Source organism: Mytilus trossulus, chromosome 4, assembly GCF_036588685.1.
Source record: "Mytilus trossulus isolate FHL-02 chromosome 4, PNRI_Mtr1.1.1.hap1, whole genome shotgun sequence".
NCBI classification, from domain to species: domain Eukaryota; kingdom Metazoa; phylum Mollusca; class Bivalvia; order Mytilida; family Mytilidae; genus Mytilus; species Mytilus trossulus.
The window spans coordinates 26,449,875-26,468,310 of record NC_086376.1 but is presented as its reverse complement, the minus strand read 5'-3'; the positions used below and the strand labels follow the sequence as shown (position 1 = coordinate 26,468,310).

At 34.0% G+C, this 18,436-nt stretch overlaps 1 long non-coding RNA gene across 1 annotated transcript; it reads left to right on the top strand.

Moving 5' to 3' along the window:
- Positions 1–4,942: 4,942 nt before the first annotated feature.
- LOC134713832 (uncharacterized) lies at positions 4,943–6,800 on the top strand. Its single transcript, XR_010106399.1, has 3 exons — positions 4,943–5,347; positions 5,779–5,890; positions 6,309–6,800. It is a non-coding gene; the product is annotated as an uncharacterized LOC134713832 (long non-coding RNA).
- The last annotated feature ends 11,636 nt before the right edge of the window (positions 6,801–18,436 follow it).

Here is an 18,436-nt window from a genome sequence, read left to right as displayed (position 1 = left end):
AAGTCGAGTATTTAAAAGCTAAGCAAAGCAAAATAGGACCTTAATATATAACCTAATTCATTAAACGTCGACATCGCTAGAGGTTTTTAAACTTATAAATAAATAAATAAATAAATAGACAATTTTTAAACGGTTTGTTATAAATCATGCCAGTACTGAAAGACGGACCATCTGGGACTGATACTCCATTACCAGAGGTATCGATCCAGTAATGTAAAAAAACGAATACAACACTTTAAAAGTTTATGATTTCAAAGCGTTTGTTTTTATATGGGAAAACTCAAGTAAGAACCGAAGCAAAACGAAAAGTAACAAAAATACCGAAATCCGAGGAAAATTCAAAATGGAAAGTCCATAATCAAATGGCAAAATTAAAAGCCCAAACACATTAAACTAATGGATTACAACTGTAATATTCTTGAGCAACATTTTGTCGACATCTGAAAATTGTTGAAAAATTGTTTGTGTCATTTTGGCCGCTATCTTATTGAAATTTATTTCCATCATTTTTTTCATTCAAATGCTTCTTACATTATAACAACCAAAAGAGACGTGCAAGATCGTGTTAATACTGTTGTATATCTTAATAATTTGAATTTTAAATAAATATTTACAGTATCCGACGGACATTTGAGAGATCACTCAACATGGACTACTAGTATTTAGAAATTTGGAAACAGTATTACCTAAACTGATGACGTTATGGAGAATAATCCACAAAACGAGATACATGAAGTAAACTTAAGTAATGTGTTGTTGTCAAGCCCTTAAACTAAAGATCTTTATAAGAAATCTTTTTTCGAACAGCAACTATGTATACCACTGCAATATTGAGAGAAAATATAACGACATTCGTTACCTTACTTGAAAATCCCATCGAAAATCATATACTATTCAAAGCGGAATAACTTAAACGTTTATCGAAACGCTTTGGTCAATAAATTAAATAACCATGAGGGATATGAGTAGATTTGGTTTATCACTTAGTACACTTAGTGTTTATATAACAATTTTAAAGATATATAAGGGTTAACATGTTGTCTTCGTTGATAAACAATCGTGGATACCATTTTGTCAGTTAATAAGCTTCGAAAAATACATACACAGAAAACTGCAATTTATATAGGATAACATAGGTAAAAATACTGACCATAAATAATTTCTGATTTTAACATGATTCCAAGATTGAGTAAATACTTTGTAGTTTACTGGCAACTCTTATCATTTGAACAAAAACACACGTACATATAAACGCCAAAACAAGTTCGATCCTATCTCGTCTAATGTTAGGAACACCACAAGTAGGTGTTTAATGTTAATTAAGTCATAACGCTTTGGTTATTTTTATCTTCGTTACTTTTCTCTGGTTACATATCTCATACGTCTTGTTTAGAATCGTGGAGAGTTACTATAGCTTGACTCGAGGTGTACACGTCTATGGTTGTGAAACATATGCATATCTTTTATTATAGGTCTGGTTCCTTTGATAACTATTTTATAACTCGATACCTCTTTATTGGTTAGTTTGTGGTGTATTAGTTGTTCTACCTTTCCTTTCATTTTTTTATGCACAATAAAAATTTATGTAAACCTTTAAACATGAAAAAAGTAAAATGACAAAAATACTGAACTCCGAGGAAAATTAAATCGGAAAGTCCCTAATCAAACGGAAAAATCAAATGACAAATAAAAAAGTTTTTGTCAATAATATCGACATTACAGACAACAAAAAACTGTTACTAGTAAAACAATACAATACAATACCAAAGAAAGTACAATGCATTTCAAAGGATACAAGTACTTGATCCGCTGAAAGATAGATAGATTCAATACACTGTCATACTGACTACATACTTGAGTTGAGTTCATGTAGCTATGTAATGAAACATGCATTAAATACGCAATGCATAAATTAAATTCTAAAGTATCGAATTGCAAAAGATCAAATAGAAACAACAAAGACAAAACAAACTGTCAATAAGCAATCAATAATAACAGCCATTCACATAATGAAATTCATCACCATTGATTCAAAAAAATATTTACTTTAGACAAAAGTAAATTCACATAAGTAGAATCGAAACACTTCAATACGCATCATAGAAAACACAAATCTATGTTCTTTCTATTCAAATTCGAAGTTCTTTTCACCAACAGTTCCCACTGTTTTACTTGGTCATGTTTTGACCAATTGAGTCGGTGGGCTGTTATATTATTCATTATGGTTAATGGTTAGATAGTTATCAAAGGTACTAGGATTATAATTTAATACGGCAGATGCACGATTCGTCTACATAAGACTCAGCAGTGACGCTCAGATCAAAATAATAATAACAAACAAGTACAAAGTAGAAGAGCAATGAGGACCCCGAAATTCCAAAAAGTTGTGCCAAATACTGATAAGGTATTCCTGGAATAAGAAAATCCTAAGGTTTTCGAAAAATTCAAAGTTTTGTAACAAGAAATTTATAAAAATGACCATATAATTGATATTCATTTCAACACCGCAGTGCTGACTACTAGGCTGGTGATACCCTCGGGGACGAAAAGTCGACCAGCAGTGACATCGACCCAGTGGTGAGACAGACGTCGCTCTGTCAAAGCGTATAAAACTATAAGACATTATAAAAATATAAGTAGGTCTTTGTTTGGTAAACGAAGTAAAACAAAACGTGAAAGACAAACGTAAAAGACAATACAAACATATCTTTTAAAGGAAAAACAACAATGATGGTGAAACACAAACCTACAAAACACTGCACTTAAATTCGTATGACAGAACAAAAAAAAGTCTTCATACACTATTTTTCTTGAGATTTAGTACCCTTCGTATACCTTTTCAATCTTCATCGAATAATCAAATTCGGCTTTAGATGACTAAATGGTCAAACAGACAGAGACTTGAGGTGATATCACATATATGAATTTCATAACTCCACGAAAAGGGCATTGATTTGAGGAAATGACACACTTTTGGGACTGAAAATAGATTTGACTCTTGTATATACGAACACATACAACCTTGAAAAGCTGTATTTGTAATAGCCAACTTATCTTTTCCAACCATTACTTAATTTAATGTATATGCTTCATGCTCGATCGATAAAGACAGTAAGCATCCAGCTTGAACTTCATTCGTGGAATCTAATATTTGTTTTGAACATTCTCCAAATAACAATGGATAACATTATTAAAAGAAATGATCTTTGAAAAAAAAGAATCGATCACCGATCGCCATCTATGTCTGACCCCCTTCCCCTTCATCCAGGTCGATACATTTACAGTTGGGTGTCCTGTTAGCGCACGAATGTATCAAAAGCATGAAAGCTCATTACTACAGTTCTGACATGAATATACAGATGTTTTATAATGGGTATTTGGTGTAATAAAATTATGCAGCAGTATTCTCTTTCATTCATCGTAGCAATTCATGTTAACAAACAAATACTCCAGAAATCGCATGAAACTATCGCGTGTTTCATAAATGCTGGTGTCTATCTGTGTCAATATGTGTATACATTGGAATACCGGCTGGATAAACATCTTTGGCATTAAAAAAAATCCAGCATATTTGTGTTATCTTTCTTAATGGACGTGTTTTTGGATTCAGTGCGATTCTTTTTACATTTAGATTTTACATTACCTAAAGAAAGTTTTTTTTATCTTCGTTTTCCCGTTATGTAATAAAAAAAAAAGACACTGTTTACTGAGACGATGTAATTGGTCTTTTAATTAAGAATTAGGAATAGAAGTGTAGAAATGTCAAAATTTATTATATTACTGAAGAACATAAAGATTGGACTCATGATTTGGACTAGATCTAACAAAACTGAAATAAATGAGTATGTATCCCTCGTTCATAGCTCTGATTTCTTTTTTTTTATTGAGGGGGGGGGGATTTTTTTTGGGGGGGGGTCTTTTTGTCTTCTTCACCGTTTGCATTATATTTTTACTTTAACACATTTTGGCCTATTTATCCTGCAGTTGGCTGTCCTACTATACAGATACGTCCTAAAGATATCGCTATGCTATATCTGTATACTATACAGATATCGCTTTAAAGCTCCGCCCACTGCCGGATTGAGTATTGTTTGAACCTGTGTGACCTCAGAATGAGTATTCCAGTTGCATTCCAATGACGATGACAGTTCAGATTGTGTTACAAAATTAACCATGTCAATTTCAGCATGCAAATTTAGTGAATGTCAAGTCTGAAGCGTAGGACAACTCGTACACTTCTGTTTCAAATTTGACAATGTTTTGTTATTTGTTTTAACTGTTGAAATTAGTTGTAAAATTCAAAATAGATAATTATTCACCTTGAGCGATGTATTATTGGTGACCATTTGAGATTCTTTTTTTACGAACCCTTCTTCAGCGTAATGAGTGATTTTGATATTACTACGCGGGCCTCAAGGGATTTAAAATCGAAAATAAATGCTTAATATGTTAGTTTTTGTGTCACAAAACACTATACAGAATTAATTGCAGGATAAAGACAATAACTGTTTAGTGTCTTTAAATATCACCTGTATTTGTACTCAGCTGGAAACAGTTGTAGTAGCTCGCTAAAAGCTCGCATATCCTTGTTTTCTAGCCTCGTACAAATACAGCTGATATTTAAAGACACTGAACATTTATTGTCTATATAATCACTGAAGATACATTTTGAATTGCCCAATTGCGCATTTATTGCAGTGAATGCGGTAGTATTAAGATTTGAATAGATTTAAGACTTTAGAATACTAAACAAACTAATTAGTTAATAATTGTGATAATATTACTATACTGTATGAATATCACATTAAAAACACTGCTCATTCTTTATCCTTATTTTAGTCATGATTGTCTCGCTTTGAACTGACACTGAATGTGGTAGAGTGGATTTTTATCATATTAATCATTTATATATTTTATATGTTTAATAGGTTATTCTGAGACACCATTTATTATATTCTTTCATTTGCAGAGTAGTTTACTTAGTTTACCTTTATTCTATTGATTGCCTATTGATTGCCTATTGATTATTCATTGATCCATTTAATATAACTGTTTACCTTGTAGCATTTACCTATTATTGATTTTACTATCAGTACTCACTGTTCACTAGAGTGTATAGGTTTTCTTGTATTCTGATTGGTTTATTAAGCCTTGCCCCCAGTTTTGGTGGTAGTTTTGAAAACAGTAATGGAGGATTGATGTCTTTGTTGTGATCCTGATATATTCGTATGTTTTGATGCACTTTGTGCTCATAGACTATATTGTGTTTGATTAGTAGTTCCATAAGATCTATGGATTAGTATAGTGAAGGAATTCATTCTGGAACAGGACATCATGACTTTATATGGTAAGTTACATTTTGTACTCTTTGAGGTGTCTTGGATGAACTGGATCCATAACTTTAAAATGAATGTTTATTACATTCATTTTGGTAAGCTTCCCAGCCCTATGAAAGAGTGTGCTTTGAGTGTTGTTTGAATCTGATTTATTTGAGAGATTTTAGTATAAATGTTAGAAAGAGAGATTTAATCTATTTTTATGAATGACCTTGACCTTTTGTCTTGTAGTCATGAAATGACATTGGTATATCCAATGTGATGTAATTAACAGTACAATTGTACTTGTACTTAATGTTTTTAGTATTGAAATAAGATTACTTATATTTATAATTGTGAATTCGAGATGAAAGATAAAGATTAGTATAATTTATTATGAATTGTATAATGCCTTTAAGATATTAAAGTCAGATTACTTATTATTGTCATACATTGTTTACAGAACCATATTTGATGTGAACCTCTGTTACCATTACTGTAGAAGTATGAAGATCGTTACTGTTAATATTGTGTAGACTGTCGATGTTAGTTATTAAACTCAGTTCCACAGACTGGTGAGTTTATGTATACTTGAAATAGCATAATATATAGTGTTCATGTAAGACAGTGAAGAACATTTGATATAATATAGAGTTATCTACCGTTGATATATATGCTATGGTTATTTGTAGAATATGGATTTACATATATCTATTTAGTTAATTGAAATAGTGTTATATGATCTTGACATTATAGTAGTATGTTTAATTGTCAAAGCTGATGATTGTATATGAACGATGAGTGAATATTTGCAAGTGTTAATTATCATCAGGCATGTCATGTCACCTTGTGTATTGATATTGTATAAGAACTATAAACATTCAATGTTCTGATTTTATGTTGATCTGCAGTAATGGTATAATAACTGTAACACAGTATAATATAGTAGTTTTAGATTAATGTGTTTAATATGTATCTTGTTATATTTTGTAGGGTTTGTAATAATTATATGATTACATCATTGTTGAATAAAGAACCCTAGACTAAGATGAATTGGACTTGTTATTATTTGACTGTCCAGAAATCACCTTTTACATTGGCGCCCAACGTTTCGAAGAACCTGGCATGTACAGCAGATATGATGAAGTTATTGTAAAGATGATGAGCCGTACTAGATATTGACTATTTGTAATTGGTTCGATATGTGGAAAAATATATAAAGATTTTACCTGTATTAATCACATACGATTATAAAGACTAACTGAGTGATTATTATTAATAAATAAATAAACTAGATTGACATTGAATAGATATATTACCTACACTGTTTAAACTTATATGTAAATTATTGTCAGTGTATAGTAGTGTACTTGAAATACTTAGTGTATTTAAATTATTTGGAAAGTAGTTGTATAATTAGTTGTGAAAAGAATTACTACTTTAGTGTGTATTGACAGATACAGATAAAGACTGTTTAGTGAACATATAGACTACATGTTTTAAATTTTGTGTGTATATTTAAAAAAAATCATTTGATTGTTTCATTTGTGAATCTAAAATTTTTTTCTTCAAAAGTGTGGACACAGATTGGTGTGTAATTTTTTTTCAAAAGTGTGGACACAGATTAGTGTATATTTTTGAAATATATTTTTTTTTATTCAAAAGTTATCTTTAAATTTTGGCTTTTAAATATCTTTTCCGTTCATTTTTCATTCAAAATTAGAGCATATTTTCTTTAGAATTTCTATTAATTGTTATTTGAAGTAACACTGTACTAGTTACTAGGTGAAACTATAATGTAATTACTTTGTGTCATATTGTTATATCTGAAATTGTGTCAATATAGATATAAATTGATATTTCTGTAATTGTGTAATAAAGAATAAAATATGTATATGTAAAAGTGAGCGAAAGCGAGTCCCATTTAGCATTACATAAGACTTTTTGAGGAAACCATCAGGTAAAAGGCACATTATAGCAGAACACATTAGAAGTATAATAAGCCATATTATTCATGTAGCACTATATGATTTGAGATATCATAATACAACAGGTTAGTAAATAAGTAAGCCATACCCAGTTGTAGTTGTCCTTTCGTTTAGTGTTCATCGGTCAGAAATATTTAAGCTTATAGTGGAAATAGATATCCACATTAAGTAAGTATAGACGAAAGTTCACGAAGACCAGGATTACTTAGTTTAGCAACTAGAAGTTGTAGGAACCAGGTATTTATTGATTTGGTTTGGTTATTGTGACTGGTGTTTGAGACTGAGTTTGTATAGTTGTACATCTTTGTAGTTCTAGTTCTTGGTACTAGGTATACCTTTTGGGTGTACACATATTGATGTATTGTGATCACACACAGGTAACATAGTGAATGTGTGATTGAAGACACAGATGAATTACTAAGCAGGGGTGAGTTATTAGTTTTATTACTTTGTAATATTAGATTAGTGTTATTTGGTATATGCATACATAGTTAATCAGACAATTCTTATTTCAGGTTACTATCTTTGTTTTTACCACTCTAATTCTTATTTTACTTTAGCATTATATCTCATGACTTTTGAGTATATTGCTTTCAGATTATTTTTTCTTGCACTGATTTTTTATCAGTTGTCTATTATCATGGATACATCAGTTGATTTAACAGAAGAGGAAGTTCGGAACATCATTGCTGCCTTCAAGGATATGCATATGAAGCCAAATGCAGAATCTCCAGATGCATTTAAAGATTGGATGAAGGAGTTCTCACATCAGAAATCATTATATACTGGATATATACCAAAGATTCCTACCTTCTCCGGAGACAATAAAGGAGACAACACCTATGAAGTATGGAGGTACCAAGTGTTATGTCTTATCATAGAAAACTATGCACATGAAGTAATTGCTCAGGCCATTAGACGTTCACTTAGAGGAGAACCTAGCAAGATAGTCATGCGATTAGGCCCTAAAGCTACTGTCGACGACATCATCGACAAGATGGATAGTATTTATGGAATTGTAGATCCAAAGGAAGCGTTATTGGCACAGTTTTACACAGCCAGACAGGAACAAGATGAAGATGTTTCCACCTGGGGATGTCGCTTAGAAGACATTTACAACAAAGCACGCCGTCAAGGAAAGATTTATGAGGAAGATGCAGAAGATATGTTACGATCAATGTTTTGGAAAGGATTAAAACCGGAACTCAAGAGAATTTCAGGATACAAGTTTGATACGATCAAGGATTTCAACCATCTTTTATTGGCGATGCGAGAATTGGAACATCAACAGAAGGAATATACCAAAGAGAACACACCTAGTCAAAAGAAACCTATACCAGCTAAGAGAGTGAATGCACCAAGGAAGAAGGATAAGAACGAAATGGAGATTGTAGTTAAACAGTTGATGTCACAGATTGAACTTTTAGAGAAACGACAAGAACAATTGATCAACAACAGTAAGCTTAACAGGACAAATATGATACATCAAACACCAGATGAAACTATAGCATATAGACCATTGGATATGAATAAGAGACGAGAGAAACATCAGAAAACATGTTGGAGATGTGGACAACTTGGCCATATTGCCATAGGATGTAAAGTAAGACTGGATAACTCTAGGAAATTTGATCGAGCCATGAATTATCAACTAGTTACGAATGATTATCAATCAGCACCAACTACAAACAACAAAGAAGATAGATTATGCGGACCGGCAAATGAAGTTTCCATCAGCATAAATGGAATAGATACAAAAGCATTGCTGGATACAGGATCATCGGTTTCAACGATCAGCGAGTCATTTTACAACAGACACATGAGATCTACACCGATTGAATCACTTACCCGTATATTGAAGATAGAATGTGCAGACGGACTATCAATGCCTTATCTTGGTTACATCGAAGCAGACCTTCAACTACATGGAATATCTTCTACAAGATCATCATATCCAGGCATATTTCTAGTAATACCGGACAGCGAATACAACATAACCGTACCATTATTGATAGGAACAAACATCATGTCAGTTGTAATGCAGGAAGTAGAACAGAACACTGGACCAAGGTATTTACAAGAAGCTAATCTACACACTCCATGGTATTTGGCATTCCGATGCATGAATCTTAGAAACAAGGAATTGGAAAGATGTCATAACCGATTAGCAGTTGTGAAATCCGCCGAAACACACGCGATTACAATACCAGCTAACTCTCAAGTTGTAATCAATGGATATTTGGACAAACAGCTTCAACAACAACAAATGTGTGCTATACTACAACCAACTATTAATTCAGCTTTACCAGAAGATTTAGATATCATGCCAACAGTAATAACTTACGATTGTCAACAACGAGGAAGTATACCAATACACATACCAAACGTCACAACAAGAACCGTTACACTACAACCACGAGCTCTCATTTGCGAAATTCAACCAGTTGACATTGAAGATATTGTTACACCGGAGGAAAAAGAATTTAAAGATATCATGAAGGACATTAAATTACCGATGGATGATCTAACTGATGATGACTATGAAAGAGGAAAAGAGCTCATACACAGATACCAAGATATATTTTCAAAAGGAGACGATGATATTGGACACACTTCAGCAGTACGTCACCGTATCGATTTGATAGACAATGTTCCCTTCAAGCAGCGTCACAGACGAATACCACCATCTATGCTAGAAGAGGTCCGTAACCATTTGCAACAACTGTTATCAGCAGGAGTGATAAGAAGATCCCATTCACCCTGGTCATCGAATGTAGTATTAGTACGTAAGAAGGACGGAAAGCTTAGAATGTGTGTAGACTACCGTCAGCTTAACCTAAAGACCATTAAAGATTCATATGCGCTTCCACGCATTGAAGAGATTCTGGATTCCTTAGGAGGCAACACATATTTTACAGTGCTAGATATGAAGAGCGGGTACCATCAAGTGGAGATTGAGGAGGAACATAAACAACGCACCGCCTTCACCGTTGGACCGTTAGGATTTTTCGAGTTCAACAGACTTCCATTTGGACTCTCCAACGCACCAGCTACGTACCAAAGACTCATGGAGGAATGCTTAGGTGATTTACACACACGTATATGTTACATCTACCTAGACGATCTTATTATCTTCTCGAAGTCCATAGATGAACACCTTGTACGCCTAGAGAGAATTATCCAGAGACTCCGTGATGTAGGACTTAAGTTATCACCAAAGAAATGTTCATTCTTACAGAGAAGAGTTAAGTACATCGGACACATTGTTTCTGCTGATGGTGTAGAGCCAGATCCTGAGAAAGTGGAAAAAGTAGCCACCTGGCCAAGACCAAAGACCCCAGAAGAAGTACGCCAGTTCCTGGGATTTGTTGGCTATTACAGGAAATTTATCAGGGATTTTTCAAAGATTGCACGACCCTTAACAGATTTGATGCCAACGACATGTAAAAAGAAAACAAGAGGAAAGAAGAAACCAATAGAACCAACATCTTGGCACTGGAACAAAGAACAGAATGAAGCTTTTGAGACATTGAAGTCGCACTTGTCATCACCGCCGATTCTTGGTTTTCCTGACTACAAGAAGCCTTTCGAAGTGCACACCGATGCATGTCAGACAGGACTTGGAGCCGTTTTATACCAGCAACAGGGAGAACACAAGAGAGTTATAGCCTATGCCAGCCGAGGTCTCTCAAAGACAGAACGGAATTACCCAGTCCATAAACAGGAATTCCAAGCACTAAAGTGGGCAGTAACAGAGAAGTTTGGAGATTATCTGCAGGGAAACAAGTTTACCGTCTACACAGATAATAATCCATTAACGTATGTATTGACGTCTGCGAAGCTTGATGTGACAGGTCACAGATGGATTGCTGCTTTAGCTGCCTTTGATTTTAACATCATATACAGACCAGGCCGTAACAACGCCGACGCTGATGGATTATCTAGATTGCCAGCGATTATCAGTCAACAAGATTGCACACCGGATATACATGGAAAAGAAAGTATTAAAGATCCAACAAACATCTCAACAGAGAGTGTGAAAGCTATTTGTAGTTCGATACAACAACAACCATATGTAGAATGTCTTGCAGTAACTACAAAGGATCTTGCTAGTAAAGTGGATACAGCATCAACCACAAAGATCGACATCAGAGAAGAGCAACTACGTGATCCAGTGATAAGAACTTGGATAGATTATCTATCGCATAGACAGAAACCACGAAAGGAAGATATACCGTCTTCACCTGCACATAACCAGCTCTTCGCCAACTTTGACAAACTGGTTATACAGAATGGAATCCTTTATCGTAGAACAACTGTTAATGGAGACACAAAAGATCAGCTTGTCTTACCAACTTCACAGATAACATCAATTCTACGTTCTCTTCACAACGACATGGGTCATCAAGGTCGTGATAGGACAACATCTTTAGTGAAGGACAGATTTTATTGGCATGGAATGACGAAGGATATTGAAGAGTGGATACAGAAATGCCCAAGATGTTTAAAAAGAAAACAGCTACCCAACCAAAGAGCTCCATTGACGAACATCCGAACAATACAACCAATGGAAATTGTTTGTATGGATTTCCTTACACTAGAACTTTCGAAAGGTGGTTTTCAGCACATCTTAGTAATAACCGACCATTTTACAAGATACGCACAGGCGATACCAACTAGGAACATGAGTGCAAGAACAACAGCAGAAGCGTTCTTTAATAACTACGTGGTACACTATGGTCTTCCAGAACGCATACATTCGGACCAAGGAGGAAACTTTGAAAGTCGTTTGATGAAAGAACTTTGCAGTATAACTGGTGTCAAGAAGTCAAGAACAACACCATACCATCCCATGGGTAATGGCCAATGCGAACGTTTCAATCGCACTTTATTGAGTATGCTTGGCACATTACAGAATCATCAGAAAGCAGATTGGAAATCATACCTAGGTCCAATTGTTCACGCATATAACAGCACAAAACAGGAAACGACAGGATTTTCACCATTTGCTCTGATGTTTGGCAGAGAACCACGCCTGCCTATAGATCTTGCACTAGGAATAGAAACAACGAAAGAACAGAAGACAAATACGAAGTATGTTGAGAATTTAAAAGAAAGACTGAAGAAATCGTATGAGTTAGCTACGAATTCAGCAAAGATAGCTCAAGGACGTCAGAAGAAACATTATGACAACAAAGTGCGTGGAGCCATATTACTTCCAGGCGACCGAGTACTCGTAAAGATTCTGAGTTTCGATGGAAAGCACAAGCTATCTGATAAATGGGAGAATGACAGCTACGTCATATTAGATCAACCTAACTCCACTATCCCAGTCTTTACAGTTAGGAAGGAAAGCGGACATGGAAGAAAGAGAACCTTACATAGGAACCTACTGTTACCTATTGGTTCAGTTTCCATCGATGAAGATGAAGAAAAGGAGAAGCCTAGACCTACTCCTGCACCACGATTAAGACCCAGGAAGAATAGAGAAACAGATCCACAACCAACGCCAAGTCTTCATGATAGCACTCTGACAAGTTCTGATGAAGAAAGTGATGACGATTATTTGGTTTATGTGGTTACAGAACCTGACGTTGAAGACTTAAGTGCTCCACATAGTACTTTTGATGAGTTAGAAACTCAGGATGATGATGATACCGTTCAGGACGAGGATGATGACGATCAGGAACACGTTGCTGAACAGCAAGATACTGGAATTGAGGGTGACGACCTTCCATCTGAAAAGAATGATACAGTTGATCCAGTACTTGAGCTTGATGAAGTGTCAGAGACCGATCAACAAGTAGCTGACGCTACATTATTTGATGATACAGAGGAACCTGGGCAAGACAGGACTGTTGATGAAACAGTAGATAATGTCCCTCAACCGGACATTGAAGCACCATGGATAGAAGTTCAACCGAGAAGATCTGTACGTGCCAGAACATTGACAGCTACCACGAAGTATAAGGATTTTGTAGTATCCAAGAAGAGTCAGCCACAACCTGACTGGAAGAGTAGAGCAGATTATCTGAAGGATATTGCTTCTAGCGGTACATTCAAAGGCATGGAGGACCAGATTCTAGCAGGCCTTTTGAAGATTGCGACTGAGAAGTGATTGATTACGAGGACGTCATATTTTTTCTCAGGAGGAGGAGAGATATTTGTGATGTCATGGAAGACATTCTCCAACAGAGGGGAGGATGTGGTAGAGTGGATTTTTATCATATTAATCATTTATATATTTTATATGTTTAATAGGTTATTCTGAGACACCATTTATTATATTCTTTCATTTGCAGAGTAGTTTACTTAGTTTACCTTTATTCTATTGATTGCCTATTGATTGCCTATTGATTATTCATTGATCCATTTAATATAACTGTTTACCTTGTAGCATTTACCTATTATTGATTTTACTATCAGTACTCACTGTTCACTAGAGTGTATAGGTTTTCTTGTATTCTGATTGGTTTATTAAGCCTTGCCCCCAGTTTTGGTGGTAGTTTTGAAAACAGTAATGGAGGATTGATGTCTTTGTTGTGATCCTGATATATTCGTATGTTTTGATGCACTTTGTGCTCATAGACTATATTGTGTTTGATTAGTAGTTCCATAAGATCTATGGATTAGTATAGTGAAGGAATTCATTCTGGAACAGGACATCATGACTTTATATGGTAAGTTACATTTTGTACTCTTTGAGGTGTCTTGGATGAACTGGATCCATAACTTTAAAATGAATGTTTATTACATTCATTTTGGTAAGCTTCCCAGCCCTATGAAAGAGTGTGCTTTGAGTGTTGTTTGAATCTGATTTATTTGAGAGATTTTAGTATAAATGTTAGAAAGAGAGATTTAATCTATTTTTATGAATGACCTTGACCTTTTGTCATGTAGTCATGAAATGACATTGGTATATCCAATGTGATGTAATTAACAGTACAATTGTACTTGTACTTAATGTTTTTAGTATTGAAATAAGATTACTTATATTTATAATTGTGAATTCGAGATGAAAGATAAAGATTAGTATAATTTATTATGAATTGTATAATGCCTTTAAGATATTAAAGTCAGATTACTTATTATTGTCATACATTGTTTACAGAACCATATTTGATGTGAACCTCTGTTACCATTACTGTAGAAGTATGAAGATCGTTACTGTTAATATTGTGTAGACTGTCGATGTTAGTTATTAAACTCAGTTCCACAGACTGGTGAGTTTATGTATACTTGAAATAGCATAATATATAGTGTTCATGTAAGACAGTGAAGAACATTTGATATAATATAGAGTTATCTACCGTTGATATATATGCTATGGTTATTTGTAGAATATGGATTTACATATATCTATTTAGTTAATTGAAATAGTGTTATATGATCTTGACATTATAGTAGTATGTTTAATTGTCAAAGCTGATGATTGTATATGAACGATGAGTGAATATTTGCAAGTGTTAATTATCATCAGGCATGTCATGTCACCTTGTGTATTGATATTGTATAAGAACTATAAACATTCAATGTTCTGATTTTATGTTGATCTGCAGTAATGGTATAATAACTGTAACACAGTATAATATAGTAGTTTTAGATTAATGTGTTTAATATGTATCTTGTTATATTTTGTAGGGTTTGTAATAATTATATGATTACATCATTGTTGAATAAAGAACCCTAGACTAAGATGAATTGGACTTGTTATTATTTGACTGTCCAGAAATCACCTTTTACATGAACACGCTCAAGCAAGTTTAAATCTAAATTATTCATAAGTTAGGCATGTATTTTTTACTTTAATCATTTGTTTTATTATAAGATAAGAAATCTTGTCCATACGAACGAAATACTGTGTATAAAAATTCCCCTGCAAATACATGTGTTAGCTGTTTGTTTCTTTTGTTGCACTTCTGTGTTCTGTTATTTCGTTATTTTCCTCTTATAGTTGATGTGCTTCTCGCTGTTTTAGTTTGTAAGCCGGATTTGTTTCTCTCAATCGATTTATGATTTTTTAGCAGCGGTATACTTCAGTTGTCTTTATTTACCTGTTCCATTTTGTTTAATGTATATGGAACGTCATCATTTGAGTATTGTTTCTAAAATGCAATTCTGTCTCAAACATGTTCCCGGATTCTGATGCCAAGACAAATTTACAAAAAATTACTTTTCAAATAAAATGGATATAAATCGGGAGGTTGGGCTAGCCACAATAACAGTTTCAATCAACCATTTTTTCTTTCTTCTAAAAGCATGTCCTGTACCAAGTAAGAACAATTACAATTGTTGTCGAATAGTTTGTTTCTGTTTGTGTTGCATTGTTTTTTGTTTTTGTTCACTTCAGTGTTTCTGTTGTTTCGTTGTCGAAATGTACTATATTGTATTGTTTCTTTGACTAATTTCCTGCCCTAAATTTTCTTGAATTAATTTGAACTGTATTCTTGTCATGTAATGGTGTCATTTTAGTGTTATATTTAATATTGCCATATAAGTGAGAGGTTTGGCTAGCTGCAAAACCAGGTTCAATCCACCATTCTTAGAATCTCCTGTACCAAGTCAGGAAAATTGTCATTGGTATATTATTATAGAATTTTTGTCTGTGTGTGTTGCATTTTAGTGTTGTGTTTCTGTTGTGTCGTTGTTCTCCTCTTATTTTTGTTGTGTTTCACTCAGTTTTAGTTTGAAACCAGGATGATTTTTTTCTCAATATCGATTTCTGAATTTCGAAAAGCGGTACACTACTGTTGCCTCTATTTAGCTAGTCAGTGTTAAGTTCGTCACAAAGGAATTTGTGATCATTTGTCCTTAATTGGCATGGCGTTGTTTTTCCATCTACACGCTCATTTTAATGTTTGGTGTCAAGTTTCGAAAAACATACGTTCGACCCATTAAGTGAAGCTTAAATCTGTTTCAATATAAAATTGGATATTTATGTCAGATTTTGTTTTATAATCTATCTTTAAGTAAGAACCTAGCTGCTTAATCTGCTGATAAATAAAGGCAACAGTAGTATACCGATGTTCAAAACTCTTAAATCGATAGAAAAAAAACAAATCCTGGTCACAAATTAAAACCGAGGTAAACGCAGTAAATATAAGAGAATGACGACACAACATTAAAATGTAACACACACAGAAACGAACTGATCTAAATGGAAACGGAATTTTCCCGTGCCCACATGTGTTTCTACATCTATACGCTGACAGTGTGGGTCAGGAGTGGACTTATCATATTAATTTATTTGTAACAACAGCCCATCAGCAAATAGACAATATCACGTTACTGGTCTCGTTTTTTCTCTCATGTTTGTCATACTAGTGGGTTTTGATTACAGGAAGCTTTTGGAATTGGATTCTTCATAATCAAGTTAAAGTCATATATTTGGTATATTTCTGGTATGGACTCCATAATGATTGTTTATCATTGTTGAAAATATGTTTCGTAAATGACCACGTTTATGTTTGAATTATCGAAGCTAAATATTTATGATTGTCCACTTCTACCTCTCTAAGTTATATGGTTCGCTACTGACCCCGTACGGATCCATAGAGGGTTAGTAAAATCCATAGAGGGTGAGGTCGGAGGCCGAGTCCCCTATGGATTTTATTCACCCTCTATGAATCCGTAGGGGGTCAGTAGTTAACCATATAACGAATTTATCGGACGCTGGACTTTTTCTGCGGCGTTTTGTTGAAAAATAAACAATGAAACACAACAAAATTAATAGATGACGTCGCCGTAAACGCGTCATGAACCCCATATGAAACTTACTAACCCCATACGGTCTCATAGGGGGTCACCACGTGACGGCGTTTAACCAATCACAACGTGATAATTCATCTGTGGTCCGATAATAGATAATACCATCAAATACAATGTATTACTACTAGATTGTAACTTGTCTTTGACAACACGCTTGGTTCCACTTATTGAACAAGCACTAATTTTCCTTCCTCATCATCAACTTTACTCATAGTTTGCTTTAAAGTGAATCATGTTGCATTGCTGTAGTATCCTTTGTTGTACCGTATAGCGGGTTATTTTCGCTGGGGTAAAATTTCGATTTTCATTGAATAAGGTATACGAAATATTTTAGCGGTTATTATTTTGGCGGATTCAAATCTTTTATCATTAACTTTGCATGTACCCTTTTAAATTGGCGGAATTTATTTTGGCGGTTTTGTTATATCCGCGAAAATAAGCGAAAATTTACACCCCGCGAAAATAACCCGCTATACGGTATATCATATTGATTTTTTATTCAATGTATTTGTTGGATCATTATGTAACGGTCTTCTCTATTCTTTTACAGAACAAAGTTATTTTAAACAGATATGTTCGATTACTAGTAAACAAGAGGGTAGATTAATGTATATACAAACTAAGGCCGTACTTTAACCTATAATGGTTTACTTTTAAAATTGTTATTTGGATGGAGAGTTGTCTCATTGGCACTCACACCACATCTTCCTACATCTATTGGTTGATGAACTCGTTATCGTGGATGGGTCAGGAATGATATACTGACCAATCTTCTATTGAGTAACGTACCACCGCATATATTTCATTGACCAATCTAGACATGAGAAAAACAATTGGTGTTATTTCCAGCTTCATTTGATACTTATAGGTAAAATCCTAGTTTTTTGTAGGTTTCCTTTTTGATCAATGTTTGTTTTTCAGTTATCTGTCTTGCTGACTCATTTCCTGTTGGTTCTTTTAAGTGTAGTAAATTGTTTAATTGGCTTCTACTTTTTCGGATTTTCATTTCTTTTTGTCGATGATTTAAAAAAAAAATCCTCAAAAAGAAGCAACATATCAATATATTTATAAAAATGTGCAAAATAAAGTTGTAATTTAAAAAGCTTGCTTCAAGTAGGAAAATAAACTTGATCAAGACTCATATTATCTTCCTGAAATGACTTTTGAACAGCGGTATACTACAGTTGCCTTTATTTAAGGTCACAATTTCGGGTTATTTTTCGCAGATACGGTTCCCTTTAAGCAGTTTATTATGCTTATGTAAATCTGACAAGAAAATAGGCGTTGAGAAGACTGTGGTTACCATTCAAGGTTTTCACAATACATTTTTCGATTCATGTGTCGTTCCTTTTCTCTGAGTTCTGT